Genomic DNA, 14327 nt, shown 5'->3' with positions numbered 1-14327 from the left:
AAAAGGAGATATAGGGGCAGGAAGAACATTTTAAAGTGAAAGAAGTTTGGCAAATTATTCAACTTCTCTTTCATATTCTACTTTAGACAAAGTGTTTCAACCATAATTTTACCCTCTGTTATTATTTACTTAAATCTTGGAAACTCCAGGAGACAAGAATATTTTCAGGGAAAAGAAATATACCTGTGATTCATGTTTACAACATATAATAAAAGCAAAAGGTGCTGCCTTTGTCTATCTCTCTAATGCCCTAGAAATTGAGAGAGGCAGGAAAAAAGTCCCTCTAGTTTATCTTTCAACAATTTTTTTCTAGATACACTTCAAGAATTAGAATTTCTGAAAGCAATTGAAATAATTCAATAGGAAACCAAAGCAGCTTCTGATGTTTATTTTAGGATCAGAATGTGAAGGGAGCCAGAAGCTGTAATGTAAAAGCTCTTGTTCATTTTTGACATTATTATTATTGACAATCTTAACCCAATCTATGTAGTGTTATGATAATAATAATAATAATAGCTAACATTTACATAGTTCTTACTCTGTGAAAGGCACTATCCTAATTTTTAAAAAATTTACAATCATTATTTCATATGATGCTGGCAACAGCCCTTTTATAGATGAGAAAACTAAGGTAACCTGAGGTTGAATGGCTTGACCATAGTCACACAGTTACTAAGTGTCTGAGATCACATTTGAATTCAGGTCTGTTTGCTTAATACTTTTAATAATAGGCCTGCAGGTTTTTTGGTTTGTTTTGAAATTAAAGACTCCTTTGACCTAAAGCCCCTAATTCTGCTGTTTAATCATGATACATTTCTATCTATTTTGACAACAATAGTTCTATAATAATTGAACTTTTTAGCAGAAAAGATTGCATTAAAAGATTTTAGGAATTCACTGACATTTTAAAGCAATATATGCAATCCATTAAATTTGATCAATGTCATTTTTAAGGTTAATTATTTGAAAATTATGATCAACAATAATCCTTGTGTATTGTTTTATTTTTTTTAGGATTTTGCAAGGCAAATGGGGTTAAGTGGCTTGCCCAAGGCCACACAGCTAGGTAATTATTAAGTGTCTGAGACCGGATTTGAACCCAGGTACTCCTGACTCCAAGGCCGGTGCTTTATCCACTACGCCACCTAGCCACCCTGTGTATTGTTTTAAAGATGTATAAATAATGTCATCTGCCTAATATATTATTCAAATACAATCTCTACAATCTCTAATCTACTAATTTCTCCTATAAACCCTGCACACTTAAATAAAGGAAAATAAATACTCACTTGTCATCTTTAGTATGGTGGCATGCTTCAGCAGCCAGCTGTTCATCCTTCTTCTTAACTCTGTTTGAGTTGAGGTTCCTTTTCCAGGTGTCAGGAACTAAATATAGCTGAGAAATCACTTCAAAGAACACAGCCTGGATTTTAAACTCATTGTCTCTGATGCTGCAACAGCCTGCTTATACATCTGTACTCCAGGTCGTAGAAAACTAGATAATGTTACCCTTTTTTCATTTTTAAAAATTACATAAATATTTTATTTCTTTTCCAATTAGAAACAAAGTGGTTTCTACCAATCATATTTTGCAAGGTTGTGAATTTTATATTTTCCCCCTGCCTCCCTTCCCTCCCCTCCCCCCCTGAAAACAATCTGATAGTCTTTATATTTGTTTCCATTAAATGCATAGATCAAAATTGAATGTGTTGGGGCAGTTAGGTGGTGCAGTGGTTAGAGAACCGGCCCTGGAGTCAGGAGTACCTGAGTTCAAATTTGGCCTCAGACATTTAATAATTGCCTAGCTGTGTGACTTTGTGTAAGTCACTCAACCTCCTTGCCTTAAATAAATAAAAAAACAAAATTTAAAAAAATTGAATGTTGGGAGAAAAAATATATCCATAAAGAAGAAAGAAAATATTAGAGATGGAAAAATTATGTAATACATAAGACAACTTTTTTAAAATTGCAGATGATAATCTTTGGTCTTCATTTAAACTTTGTAATTTTTTCTCTGGATTCAGATGGTATCCTCTAACATCGGTCCCCTAAAATTGTCCCTGATGATTGCACTGATGAAGTAAGGATTCCATCAAGGTTGGTCACCTCCCCAGGCTGATGTTAAGGTGTGCAATTTTCTTTTGGTTCTAATCATCTCACTCAGCATCAATTCATTTGAGTTTTTCTGAATTTCTCTTAAATACCATCCCTCCTGATTTCTAATAGAACAATAGTGTTTCATCACATACATACACCACAGTTTGTTCACATTTGATGGATGTTCACTCAATTTCCAATTCTTTGCCACTACAAACAGAGCTGCTATGAATATTTTTGTACATGTGGTGTTTTTACCCTTTTTTCATGATCTCTTCAGGGTACAGACCCAGCAGAGGTATTACAGATCAAAGGGTATGGATATTTTTATTGCCATTTGGGCATAATTCCAAATTGCTCTCCAGAAAGGTTGGATCAGTTAAATAACTCCAACAACAATGCAGTACTATCCCAGATTTCCCATACCCATTCCAACATTGATCATTGTCCTTTCTGGTCATACTGGCAAATCTGAGAGGTGTGGAGTGATACCTCAGAGCTGTTTTAATTTATAATTCTGTAATTATAAATGATTTAAAGCAATTTTTTCATATGAGTACAGTTAGCTTTGATTTCCTCATCTGTGAATTGCCTTTGCATATCTTTTGACCAATGGTCACTTGGGGAATGGCAAGATTTTTTTTTTATAAATTTGACTCATTTCTCTATATATTTTAGAAATGAGTCCTTTGTTGGAAACACTAATTGTTTCCCAATCTACTGTATTTCTTTTGATCTTGATTAGAGTGGTTTTGTTGTGCAAAAGCTTTTTAATTTAATGTAATCAAAATTATTATTTTTTTATAATTTCTCTGTCAGTTCCTTGGTCATAAATTACTCCTCTTTCCATAGATATGACAAGTAAACTAGTCTTTGTCCTCCTAATTTGCTTATAATAATAATAATAATAATAATAATAATAATAATACCTTTTATGTCTAAATTCTGCATTATTTTGATCTTTTCTTGGTATAGAGTATTGATGTTGGTCTAATTTTAGTGTCTGTCATATTATCTTGTAATTTTCCCCCAATTGTTTTTATGGAAGAGAGAGAGTTCTTATCCCAGAAGCTGAACTATTTGGGTTTATCAAACAGCAGATTACTACAATCAGTTCCTGCTGTCTCTTTTGCACCTAGTCTATTCCACTGATCCACCACTCTGTTTCTTAGCAAGTACCAGAGAGTTTTGATGACTGATGCCTTATGATATAATTTTAGATCTGGTTAGGCTAAGCCACCTTCTTTTGAATTTTCTTTTCATTAAATCCCTTCATATTCTTGACTTTTTTGTTTATCCATATGAACTGTTACAGTTTTTCTAGCTCACTAAAGTAATTTTGTGGAAGTTTGATTGGTATGGCACTAAATAAGTAGTTTAATTTAGGTACAATTGTCATTTTTATTATATTAGCTCAGCCTATCCATGAGCAGTTGACATTTGCCTAGTTACTTAGATCTGATTGTGTGTGTGTGTGTGTGTGTGTGTGTGTGTGAAAAGCATTTTATAGTTGTTTTCATAGAGTTTCTGAGTCTTTCTTGACAGGTAGACTCCCAAGCATTTTATGGTATCTGAAGTCATTTTAGAAATGTTGAGGAATTAATTAGGTTTATTTCATATCCTGCAACTGTTAAAGTTTCTAATTGTTTCAAATAGTTTTTTAGATGAATGTTTCTCTAGGTATATCATTATATCATCTGAAAAGAGTGAGACTTTTGTCTCTTCCTTCCCAATTCTAATTCCTTCTATTCTTTTTCTTATTGCTAAAGCTAAGATTTCTAATACAATATTGAATAGTAGTGATGATAATGGACATCCTTGTTTCATGTCTGATCTTAATGGGAAAACTTCTAGCTTATCCCCATTGCATATTATGTTGTTGATGGATACTGCTTATCATTTTAATGAAAAATCCATTTATTCCTATGCACTCTAGTGTTTTTACTAGAAATGGGTACTGTATTTTGTCAAAGGCTATTTCAGAATCTATTGAGATAATCATATGATTTCTACTAGGTTTGTTATTGATATAGTCAATTGTGCTGACAGTTTTCCTAATAACAAATAAATCATGCATTCCTGGAATAAATCATGCTTGGTCATAATGTACTATCCTACTGATTACTTGCTGTAATAATTTTGCTAATATTTTGTTTTAGATTTTTACATCCATATTCATTAGGGAAATTTGATTTTCTTGTTTATTTTTTTAAATCAAATTAACCAAAGTTTTATCTATTTTATTATTTTTTAGTAAAACCAACTCTTGGTTTTATTTATTAGTTCAATATTTTTCTTGCTTTAGATTTTATTAATTTCTCTTTTAATTTTTAGAATTTTTAATTTGGCATTTAATTAATGGTTTTAATTTGCTCTTTCTCTAAATATTTTAGTTACATGCACAGTGCATTGATTTTCTCTTTTTCTATTTTATTCATGTAAGCATTTAGAAATATAATATATATATGCTAATAACTGCACTGGTTATATCCCATAAGTTTTGTTATGTAGTGTCATTATTGTCAGTGTCTTGGATGAAATGAATTCTTTCTATCATTTGTTACTTAATCCATTCATTCTTTAAAATTAGGTTATTTAGTTTCTAATTAGTTTTGGTCTATCTCTGCATGGTCCATAATTGCATGTGATTTTTGTTGCATTATGATCTGAAAAGAATGTATTCAATAGTTCTGCCTTCCTGCATTTGATTAAGAGGCCCAAGTACATGGTCAATTTTTGTATAGGTGCCATGTACTAAAGAAAAAGAAAAAAAAGACATATTCCTTTTTTATCCCTGTTCAATATTCTCCAAAGGTCTATCATATCTAAATTGTCTGACATTCTATTTAACCTCCTTAACTACCTTCTTGTTTATTTTATATTTAGATTTATCTGATTCTGAGAGAGGGAGGTTGAGGTCTCCCATCAGTTGTGTTTTGTTTTCCATGTCTTCTTGTAACTCATTCAGCTTCTTCTCTAATGCTATACATATTTATTATTGAAATTATTTCATTGTCTATGCTACCTTTTAGGAGAATATAGCTTCCTACCTTATCTCTTTTAATGAGATCTATTTTTGGAACTGCTTTGTCTGAGATAAGGATTGTTACCCCTGCCTTTTTCACTGCAGCTGAAGCATAATATATTCTGCTCCAGCCTTTTGCCTTTACTCTGTATGTATCTCTCTGCTTCATTCATTAAGCAGCATATTATAGAATCCTGGTTTTTAATACACTCTATTATCCATTTACAATTTATGAGATAGTTCATCCCAATCACAAAGTTATAATTACTATCTCTTTATTGCCCTCCATGCTATCTTCTCTCCATTTGCATTTCCCCCCTTTTTTTTAACTCATCCCTATTCCCCAGTATTTTGCTTCTGAATTCCAGCTCCATTAGTGTGTTGGTCCCCTTCTACCCAACCCTCTCCCCTTTCTTTCCCCTTTCCCTTTGACCGTTCATCCTTCTCTTCCTTTTGTCACTTCCTCCTTTCCTCCCCATACCTTGCCCCTGTCCTCTCTTAAGACTTAAAAGGTAAGATAAGTTTCTAAACTCAATTAAGTCCCTCTTTGAGTCAAATTTGATGGGAGTAAGATTCAGATGGTTCTCACCTCCTCCTTTCTTCTCCTCTATTGCAATAGGTCCTTTGCACCTCTTAATGTAATGCAATTTACCCCATTCAATTTCCCCTTCCTCCCATCTCTTTACTGTCCTGCCATTTAAGGAGATATTAATTTTAAATCATTCCATCCGAGTCATGGAAAGGTCATGAGTGTCCATTACTTCTGGCTAAGAATATTCCCTCTAATAGAGTTGCAATTCTCAAGAATTATGAGAATCAGGGGCAGCTAGGTCAGGGGAGGTTGGCTAGGTGGTGCAGCGGATAGAGAACCAGCCCTGGAGTCAGGAGTACTTGAGTTCAAACCCGGCCTCAGACACTTAATAATTACCTAGCTCTGTGGCCTTGGGTAAGGCACTTAACCCCATTGCCTTGCAAAAACTAAAATAAAATTTTTTTTTAAGAATTATGAGAATCTTCCTCCCAGTTAGGGATATAACCAAGTTTCATCTTATTGGATAATAGTTATTTTTTTCTTTTTTCCTGTTTACCTTTTTATGTATCTCTTGAGTCTCCTGTTTGAAAACAAAATTTTCTGTTCAACTCACCAGGAAAAGTTGAAAGTCACCTATTTCTCAGCAGTTCAGAGAGATAGGACAACTGTATTTGACTGGTTACAAAATATATTATCCACAACCAGAGAAAGAAAAAAAACACAGAAAAAAACAACCCTTCCCAATCTGATGAACACTATATAAAAATTAGCTCTTATGTATCTATTTCCCTTAATCCTAATTCCTCATGCCAAAACTCATTAATTGGTAAACATGTTTAACAAAATATGTATTTAAAATGCCAACCTAACTATTCCCTGCTGGGGGGGGTAGACAGGGAGGGTGGAGAGAAATTTTATAACTTGGAAATATGCATGTGCATATATATGAAAATAAATAAATATTTTTTAATTTAAAAAAAAGTCACCTATTTAGTTAAATTTCCATCTTTTCCCCTGGAAGAAAAGGCTCAGTTTTTCTGGATAGTGAATTCTTGGCTGCATTCCAAGCTCCCTTCATCTCCAGAATATCATACTCTAGGCTTTTTGATCCCTTAAATGTTGATGCAGTCAGGACCTGTTTAATCTTGACTATGTGGTTCCTAGGTATTTGAATTTTTTCTTTCTGGCTGCTTGCAGGATTTTCCCCTTGACCTGATAGTTCTGGACTTTGGCCACAACAGTTCTTGATGTTTTTATTTTGAGATTCCTTTCAGAAGGGGATCAATGTATTCTTTCACTTACTATTTTACCCTCTGGTTCCAATCTATCAGGGCAGTTCTCCTTCACCATATATACTAAAATTGAGGCATTTTTATCTTTAAGGTTTTCAAGAATTCCTATGATTCTTCAATTTTCTCTCTGGGATATATTTTCCAGGTCTACTGTTTTGCCTACAAGGAATTTTATATTTTCTTCTATTTTTTCATTTTTAAAATTTTGATAACAGATTCTTGTTTTTCCATGAAGTCATTAGTTTCCACAGATTCCAATCTTTCTTTTGGAGAAGAATTTTCTTCATTTCCCTTTTGCAGCCCCTTTTCTAATTAATCAATTCTATTTTTGAAGGAGTTGTCTTTTCCATTTATGCAATAGTGGTTTTGAGAAAATTATTGTTTTGCACTTGTACAATTGTATTTTCAAAGGATTTGTTTTCTTGTCGTAAGATGTTAATTTTCTCTTGTATAATGTTAATTTTCCCTTGCATTTCTTTTCCAAGTTTTTCTATTTGATCTTTAAACTCCTTTCTGATCTCTTCTAAGAAATCTTTCTAGGCTAGAGACAAATTCATATTCTCCTCTGAAGCCCCATTCCTCTCTGAATTAGGATCTTTATCTTCAAGGTAACATTCATTGGACTTTTCTTTGCTCTGGCCTTTCTTCATTTTGGGCCCTTTCCCTATGGTCTTATGTTGGGGGTGCAATTTGGTGTTGAGATTTCTAGAAGCCTTGCTCACTCAGTGGGCTGGCCTGTAAGGAATGCCAGAAGCTTTCTCTGGATTGCCTGTGATGTTGATTAGTGTCCCATTCTCTGGTTCTGGAGTGGGGTGGGCAGCAGGATCTGAGCTGTCCTCACACAATGTGGGCTGGGCCCTTGGGCTAGGAAGTTAATCAACTTAATCATCAATCAGAGCTGTTCTCAGGTCAGTCCTCCAGTCTCAGCACCTCTGCTGGGTCACTGCTTTCTACCCTTAGCATGCCCACACCCTCCTGTGATAGGCCCTACTGTGGGATGTCCTCCTCAGTTCTTCTCTGGCTTCTGTGGATTCAAAATCTGTTAAGAGGCTTGATTCATCTTAGTTCTGAGGGAAAATCAGGAAAGCTTGAAACACTGCATGGCTTCTGTCTGCCATCTTGGCCAGAGTCATATAGCCCTTTTTCATAGTTGATGTTAACATTGAATGTCCCTTTAAATAATGAAGGAAGGAAGTATCATGGCATCTATACACTGTATTGATAAGATATCTTGAAAACTTTATATTTTAACCTCATCTCTTTTTATTGAACATATTAATCAAGGACACCTCCTATGCCACTCCTCATAGGCAAGTCATTGTTGGTGATGTGCTATAGTCAAATGACATTCTTCATAGTTTTCTAAATGGTGTAATACAGAATTACTGCCTAGAGGTCATTTGTTACTTCTGTTTTCCTTTGATCTCGAAAAGGATATCAACTGAATGATGTCATTGAATACACATAATTTGGATTAAAGTAAGAGGGTGTTGTACAATGCCATCATTCTCATTATCTTTGACTTGATATAGTAGAAACAGGATGACTGGTGTCAATCTGAATATAATGGGAAACTTTGACATTTTAGGTGTAAGTCTTTCACATATCACCATGATGCCTTGGTGCTGCATGTCATCAGTCTTAGAACCTTTAATTATATCAAAGACTTGACTTTCTTTGTTCTGTATTTGTTGAGGGCCAACTTCAATAGGAGTGAGGACACAGATGTCCCTGGAATGAAGATCACCAAAGACAAGCATGTATTCTTGCTCATTAAAAGGATTGGTTGGCTCACCAATGAACCCTGACCTAAACATCTGCAGAGCTTGAAGTTTATGGGAGAACTTTCTGATGAGGAAGTCCATAGACTTCAAAGGATAAATATCATAAATTTAACCAGGGAAGTTATGCATCTGTCTGACTTGTCATGTCTGATAAGTTTTGTTATAAGAGTCCAGATATTCAACAATAAAGTTAAGAGAAGGATTTCACAACATTAAGTGCTGATGGCCTCTTTTCAACCTGGCTCTCATCAATGTTCAGACACACAACCTGAGTTGTCATTGGCGATATGTATTTACTTCTAAGTTTCATCCACACAGATGACTAATCTTACCTATATTGTGAGAGGGAGGCAGGGTAATAGAAATAACATAAATTTAGGGTCAGAGACAAGTGATGGGAATCCCAAGATGACCTTGGACAATCCTAGTATGATCTTTGAACCTCAGTTTCATAATCTATAAAATGAGGGACTCAAACCACATGACTTCTGAATGCCCTTCTAGCTCTAAGATCAAATGAATGCACATTTGTAAAGTGCTTAGCAGTGTCTGACACATAGTGGGTATTTAGTAAATACTAATTCCCTTCCTTTCTAAATCTATGACCTTATGATACTTCAGTCTTATGACTCTTCCCATTTGGATGTTATCCATTTGGCAAATAGGTTGATCACATATGTCACAGAAATTTCCTTTGTCCCAAAGAGTTTACATTCAGTTCAAATTTACCAGTGTCTATTCTATTCTATTGCTATCCTAGTTAATAGCAAAAAAATAAATAACACAAACATTGTACCTGCCTTCAGAAGCTCCATTCAGATTATCCCCCTTGAGAAACTCACACAAATCAAACCAAAAAATCCCCATATTTATGTTGAATTTGATGTTATATCTCACCACGAAACTATTCTTTGTTATCTAACCTTCCTCCTCCTCTTGAAAAAATGTCCATTTGCCAAGGAAAAGAATTGAACATTTTAAGAAGTAAGCATATATATATATATAATCTGCTAAGGCTTGATGATATAAGAGCAGAAACCTCAGAGAAAGACTCAGTACAGCATAATAGAAAGAGGTAGACCTGTGGGCTTGACTATCCCAGATCTTCTACTATTTTTATTTGATGACCTTAGAGAAATCAATAAGCCTCTTTGGTCTCAGTTTCTTCATTTGCAAAATGAATATATTAGGTAAGATGTGCTCTCAGATACCTTTTAGATCTGCCGTCCTAATGGTGAGCTCTTCTCTGCTTTTTCTCTTTTCCCCATGTTAGTAAAACAGAGTGAAACATAATGGAAGCTATCTCAAGCAAACCTAAAAAAAAATCAAATATGGTACAAAGACCTTGCAAAAAAAGGTTGACATCTAACTTGCTTATGCCTATTTATTTAGAGAAACTTCTAAGATATAGGAATGTCTTCCTGTTAAAGAGATGCAAGATTAGAGGCACAAATGTGATAACAAATGAGTCAGTTTTTTCCAGTATATAGTATGTGCTGGGGAATATTATGAGATAAGATTGAAAGGGTAGTTTAAAATTGGACTGCAATGAGCCTTGAATACCAACGTAAGGAAGATGGAATCTATTCAGTAGTTGATAAGGAACCCCTGAAGGTTTTTTGAGCAATGCCATCACATGATCTTTTGAGTGCATTGGAAAATGATATCATACAGAAATTGATGAGCATGTAAAAAGATTATGTTTTATTTCCATAATTTTATATATATATATATATATATATATATATATATATCAAAATTGAATATAACTTTTAAATCTTATTAAGCACATTCTTAAGCATTACCAAAATCCTACCAGTCTTCATACTTTCCAAAGATCTGTGATCTCATCATTGTGGGTAATCTTTCCTCTAAGGTAGATCAAAACCTTTCTTTATCTCTTAATTAAGCATTTATATTGTTATTCTTCCCTAATTCACCCATAGTGTTAGTTAAAAACATGCCTCATTTTTTAATATCTCAGAGTTAGCAAAGGAATGTCCATCCATAGCAGGACTTCTCATTCACATGAAAGATCCTGGATTCTCTGCAAGAAAAAAGAAAATATTCATGCATGCACATTCATTTGCTACTATTAAGTTCCATGCAACTCATAGCACCTGTACACTTCTGTGAGATACATTGTTTGAGAAGTACTATTCCATTGTCTCTGATATTTGCCACATATCTGTCTCCCTGTCCTGTCAACCATCCATACTACTTATCAAATCCTTTATAGCTCTTATTATTCAGAAAAGAATATAAAACTATTTTATTTTGTAATTGAGATGTTACTTTTCCATAGCCTTATCAAAATGAATGCTAGGTGCAATAAAAATGAAGGTCTACTCATACTATTTCACTAGAGCATTTTCACAGAGTGGTAATTTTGGTTTGGTTTAACTATTTTTTTTTGCAAAAAAACAAAATTGGTTTCTAGGAATCTCGTGTATTTTGATTCAGCAAATGCATTACACTCTAAATCATCCTTATCTGAGACTTATTTTCAAATATTTACACTCAATGCAGAGAAAGAGGAGAGCAAATATCAGAAGTGACATCAAAGGTACTTTCTAGTCAAAGGATTCTAATGGTTTGCAATCCAGGAGGGGCTTGTGTCTCCTCAGTCTCTTCAGATTGCTCCAAAGAAATATTTTCCATAACAGAGACTGGAGACTGATGAGACTTTACGAATCTCATTTTGGAATAACTTTATTGAATAAATCAGTTTCCAGAACAATTCATTGGCTGGGTAAGCAGGAGCTTTCCTGTGTAAGAGATGAACTCTGGAAGTTAAACCTGTATCCCTATATAGAAAGATCACATTCTACTTCATTTTGAGCATTGTAGTTAGTTTTATATCATCCTGTTTTATGATATTGGAATTACTTGTTCCATTTTGCAAATGAGAAATTCAATGGAGTTTAAGCTACTTAATAAAAATATGAAGGAGCTCTTCAGAGTATTATAAATACATGGTTTTTATGTAATCATGGTACAACTTTAATGATCCATGATACACATATGAGAACACTATAACTTTTCTCACACTGAATTATTTAACCCAATCAGTCCTAAGTTCTTATAGAGTCATAAGCAAATCTTGAGCATCAAGTTTTAAATTAAAGATATAAAAATATTCCCATTGTAGAACATAAATCATTATTGAGACTCTGATATTATACTTTTATTCTAAGTTATAGGGCTGGCAGTGCCTGGGTGGGTGAAGTATATAAAATGGAAACAAATTCCCAAACATTATTTCAAGTATATGATTAAGAAGAAATGTATATTGGAAGAAAATTTCTATTTTTAAGAAGTGAATTAAGCTGTGTAGTGTACCTCAAAGTAGTACTGTTTGTTTGGGAGAAAAGGTGAAACAGCCTTTGGGTTTTTTATTATTGTTATTGTGGGTTTTTTTAATCAAATACTGTTCATTCTCTTTGAGAACAGCCCACTCCTGTAATCCAAAATAATTGCTACCACTGCTTCAGGAAGACATTTATATTTTCTCTTAGTCAATTAACTCATCAAGTACGTGGGGAAAAGGGGCAAAGAATAGAAATAGGACTTGGGTTTTATTTAACTGGAGAGTTGATGATAATGTGGGAGGAAATAAAGTCAAACAGATCACTTGAGGGCGGGTGTTCATAAGCACACCAATGGAAATCAGTTAAAGTAGTGATGACCCAAGCCAGATTTGGTGCAGTTTGTTCCCAATTATGTTATCTATTTACACCTGACTCATACTTCTGCTCCTCACTGTGTGATTCTTTGAGGGTAGGAGAAGGAGGAAAAGGGCACCCTACCCCACTCACTTGTCTAGTCTTGCTAAGAAAGATGCCTTTATGTTTCCCATAGTACATTGTTTAGACTTAATTTGATATAAAAAAATGGGTGGGGGATGGTTTAGCCTGATTTGTTAGAGGGAAAGAACATTTAATATCAAGACTCATAATGATCCTGAGTGCTGTAGAAGCAAATTGTTCAATCAGAAAATAGTCTTTTGTATCTGATTCCCTAAATGTGTCTTTTGATGTGTTAAATATAGCAGAAAAATTTTGAAGAAAAAATATATACCTTCACGAAAAATTGAAGACATTTTGTCAATTACTGAAAGACAGCTTTATAATGAACAGGAATGTCATTTCCTGGAAATAAACTAGGTACTTTGGAAAACTAATTAACTCTTTCAAGCCAGCAGAATAAAATTTAATTTGCTATAGCTAAAGATGAAGATGTATAATTTAATTCTTTCCCAGATTTCATATGTCATCTGTGGGTAGCCTTCCTCTAGCATAGCCCAAAACCATTGTAGAGGCTTTTCTATCCTTTGTGATTTTTATAAATGTTTTCCCAGAATTTATTTTTCTAAACTTTGAATGACAGAACTAGGAAGGAAATTATATAATCAGCTAATCCCGCTACCTAATTTTATACATGAAGTAACAGGCCCCAAAAGGCTAAGTAGGTTTAACAATAGTTATTTTTAATATCATCAAAACTTAGACATAATTTTAAGTGCTATGAAAACTTAACTAATTTTGGGGGGATTCAAAATAAAGGCTGAAAGAATCATTGTTTGTCACTTTTAAGTAATATGCTTTTTTAGGTTAACTATTGAAATATCTTAGAGCAATACTAATAAATTTGAATATTTTATTAAGAATAGAAGTAGTAGTGGCTAACATCTTGGCCTTGAAGTCAAAGAAAATTCCCCCTTCAAATCTAGCCTTTGAACATGTACTATCTAAAGAATTGTGGTCAGGTCACTTACTTCTCACAGTCCCCCGGGTCAGTAATAGATAATTTGTTTGGTCTGCATCTTTTGAAGGGCATTTCCACTTGACATTTCCCACACCAGGAAATTGTAGGCCTTGAACTGCCCTATCCCCCCAAAAAAAATTCGTTCATTTATCCATTTATCAACAAGCATATATTTAGTGACTATTATATACAGAAATGCAAAGACAAAGTTAAACAGTCCCTACCTGCCCCCAAGAAAGTTTTATTGTAAAAGGATACAGGAGAGAAGTCCACAGAAAAGCAAATTTAAAGGTAAAATAAATGAGATCATGAGGGATTTTTTTGAGGGCTTAATAGCAACTAGGAGGTATAGTGGTTTAGAGTATCAGATCTAGATTTAGGGAGACCTGAGTTTAGCCTCAAATACTTACTAGTTGTGTTAGATCCAGGCAATTCACTCAATCGTGTTTGCCTCTGTTTCCTCATCTATAAAATGAACTGGAGAAGGACATGGAGAAGAACTCTACTATCTTTGCCAAGAAAATCCCAAATGGAGTCATGAAGACTTAGAAGCAAGTGAAAAAACAACTCAACAAAATTGCATCGGGATCGAGGGGGATCAGGATAACCTTGCTCTCAGAGGTGTCTCTTGAGTAAACAAAGGAAGAGTGATTTCAAGAGGTAGAGGTGAGGAGGGAGTCTTATGTACTAATTATTCTAGGTTTTTTATTTTTAAAAAAAGTCCAAACAACAAGCCCTCTTTTATTATAATCCTTGCTCAACTCTTCTCAGCCATTTACTATCATATATATATATATATATATATATATATATATATATATGTATACATA

General features: G+C 34.0%; 1 protein-coding gene across 2 annotated transcripts in view; it reads left to right on the top strand.

Moving 5' to 3' along the window:
* The first annotated feature begins 1819 nt into the window (after nt 1-1819).
* DLGAP1 (DLG associated protein 1) overlaps nt 1820-14327 on the top strand; it is a 782098-nt gene continuing 769590 nt past the window's right edge. For both annotated transcript variants that reach the window (XM_074203980.1, XM_074203979.1), the window contains exon 1: nt 1820-2126. The gene's annotated coding sequence lies outside the window, so the exon portion shown is untranslated. The remainder of the gene's footprint in view (nt 2127-14327) is intronic.

Source organism: Macrotis lagotis, chromosome X (assembly GCF_037893015.1).
Source record: "Macrotis lagotis isolate mMagLag1 chromosome X, bilby.v1.9.chrom.fasta, whole genome shotgun sequence".
In the NCBI taxonomy this organism is placed as follows: Eukaryota; Metazoa; Chordata; class Mammalia; order Peramelemorphia; family Peramelidae; genus Macrotis; species Macrotis lagotis.
This window is presented reverse-complemented; position numbering and strand designations above follow the sequence as displayed.